We start from the raw sequence: 2,762 nt of genomic DNA, 5'->3' as shown, positions 1-2,762 counted from the left end.
CCCGCCGCGCTGGCCTTGGCGGACGCCGCACTGTCGTCCCGCGTCCGGGTGGGACGAGCTGCCCCCCTCCCGCCGGGTGCCCCGGAAGCCGCCAGCCCCTGGGACCCGTGCACGGGTGTGCTCTGTCACCCCCTCTCCCCCGCTACCGCCCGGACGCCCGACCTCACCTCACCCCACCCCAGCCCTCGGCTCTCCTAAGTTCACGCCCAGCCCGGGAGGCGAAGCCTCGAGCCCGTCGTGAGCTGATGAGCTGAACTTCTTTGAACGCTTTCTGAGCGTTTCGCTCCCGGCTGGGAGGAAACTGTAACTTTAATTTTCGATTCCATCTGAAACAATCTTTTAAAAAGAGCAGACATTCCTGGGCCTCAGGAAGAGGCCGAGATTCCCAACTTGGGTTTTTCTGTCTTAGTTATTTTACCACCATCTGATTTTCTTGTTTCTCAAGCGCGAGTGTTTTGTATGATGCAACATTTTGGCTGCTCCCCTCGGTGTTGCTGCCTCGGGAAAGATTGTGTGTGCCCTTTTGTTTTGAAAGAAAAACTGATGAGGGAAAGAACTCCTCACTTGCTTGGGCTTTAAAGGGTTGATTTTTCCCTTCTGGTCTTTTCAGTTTATATATCCTGAAACTACCATATTTGTAGACAAGTACTACCTCTAGCCCTTTCCTTTTTTCTTTAATATTTTTCGCTTTAGCAAAGAAGAAAGAAGTTATGAACATCTGGATTCAACTGCCTCCCTCAAAACGTCTTTAAAATCCTCGAGATTTTCTTTCTTAGTCACTTACTTAAGCAGGCTCTTTCAGAACCAGGCTCTGAATTGGAGAGTTTAACAGAAATCCAGAACAATTTTATTCTTTTTTTCCTGAGTTTTTATTTTAAAGAACGGGAGACACTGAAGGGTGTGTTTAAGACATGGAAAGAAGAAATGATCTGCAAGTGATGGAAACAGTGTTTGTTTTAGGATTTTCTTTCAGTTATCAGTTTTAGAAACATTTTGATTCAGGGAACTGAAACAACAGACAGGTATAGAACCCCCAGAATATCTTTAGTCTCAGTTTCTTCGAGTGGCAGATGTAGTACTTTGAGATGCAGGGAATGTAGGAAGAAACCTGAAATAAGAAAAAGGAAGAGGAGTGGGAGACAGCATGGGGAAGGGAGAAGAGTGGGTCAGAGATAAATGTTCAAAAAATTTCACTGAGCCAGGAATAGGAATGAATTTCCATAAATTCAAAAACAGTGTATCTACTAAACACCTAAAAAACATGTCACTTAAACATGTTATTTTAGAGGTATTATTAAGTTTAGTGTCAGATAAGGGTACTATCAGTAATGGCTTCTTTTCAGCATTGTACTGGAGGTCTAGCCAATACAATAAGACAAGAAAAAGAAAGTATATGAATTAGAGATGAGGAGATCAATGCTTAATGACCTACTTAGTATTAACTTAACTTTTTTTTTTTTTTAAATAATACACAATGTATTTATTTATTTATTTATTTATGGCTGTGTTGGGTCTTCATTTCTGTGCATGGGCTTTCTCTAGTTGTGGCAAGTGGGGGTCACTCTTTGTCGCGGTGCGCAGGCCTCTCACTATCGCGGCCTCTGTTGTTGCGGAGCACAGGCTCCAGACGCGCAGGCTCAGTAATTGTGGCTCACGGGCCCAGTTGCTCCACGGCATGTGGGATTTTCCCAGACCAGGGCTCGACCTGTGTCGTCTGCATTGGCAGGCAGATTCTCAACCACTGCGCCACCAGGGAAGCCCCTAACTTAACTTTTGTTAGAAGGAGAGAGGTGTTTCCCAAACTTTAGTCACTTGCATACCCCTTCTTAGTTTTCCATATATGTGTTGAATTGGTATTATTATTTACTAAATTCAGGCCGTTTTTTAAAAAACATAAACACATTGCCCTAAGCAATACCTGTGAAAATGTGGATTAGGTGTGGTGACTATATTTCTTATGTACATAACTATTTTTTGTGTGTGTGTGTGTGCATAACTATTAAAAGAAAAAATGTTCGTGAGCCACCTAAAAGCATCCTGCTTATCACTAGTTGTAAGCCTTTGTCACTGGGCTTGTTGGCAGAGAACCACTGTCACAGTTTTGCACTCACTGGCTGGTTTAACCTGGGCAAGTTGTTTTCCCTCTCTGAGACTTGTTTTCCTCTTTTGTGGAGTAAGAGATGAAATGTTTTCTGCTGTCCTGTGGTTCGGCATAGGTAAAACTTTATACTGATGTAAATCAGGATAGCTGTTTCAAAGGGGAAAAAGGGGCCAGGTAAATTGTAGTAAAGAGTGTTCTTGATTTCTAAAATCTATGTGTGGGAAATGCAAATGGAGGAATATCCCCTTGTAAATACAATTATTTTGAAAGCAGTGAAAGGGCAGAGGCTGTGGTTGTCCAGTGTGGTGTGTTAAGCAGTGTTAATTATTCTGCCAAGAGATATCTGAGTTTGTAGCAGAAAACTATTATCTACACTTAAAGGAAATGAGTTTAAAAGTGCCACCTGTTTAGGTAGCATTAAATTGAACAGAAATAGGCTAGGGCCTTCCAAACTAGTGTGACTGGACTCACAGCTACATTTCTTTCCTTGTGAGTATTGTTTTTGGAGATGGCTGTCCGTGAGCCCAGTGAATCCTCATCACTTGTATAACAGCAGTGCTCCATTTTTGTTTGTTTACCGCAACACCTATAGGATAGGGTACCCTCCCAATAGTAAAAGAGGCGTACAAAGGCAGTCATCCTCAAGAGTTAGAATGCCCTC

At 43.0% G+C, this 2,762-nt stretch overlaps 1 protein-coding gene across 1 annotated transcript in view; it reads left to right on the top strand.

Moving 5' to 3' along the window:
* CLIC4 (CLIC family member 4) overlaps positions 1-2,762 on the top strand; it is an 83,845-nt gene that overhangs the window by 1,088 nt on the left and 79,995 nt on the right. The window lies entirely within an intron of this gene.

The sequence above is a fragment of the Lipotes vexillifer genome, unplaced genomic scaffold, assembly GCF_000442215.2.
Source record: "Lipotes vexillifer unplaced genomic scaffold, Lipotes_vexillifer_v1.1 scaffold496, whole genome shotgun sequence".
In the NCBI taxonomy this organism is placed as follows: domain Eukaryota; kingdom Metazoa; phylum Chordata; class Mammalia; order Artiodactyla; family Lipotidae; genus Lipotes; species Lipotes vexillifer.
This window is presented reverse-complemented; position numbering and strand designations above follow the sequence as displayed.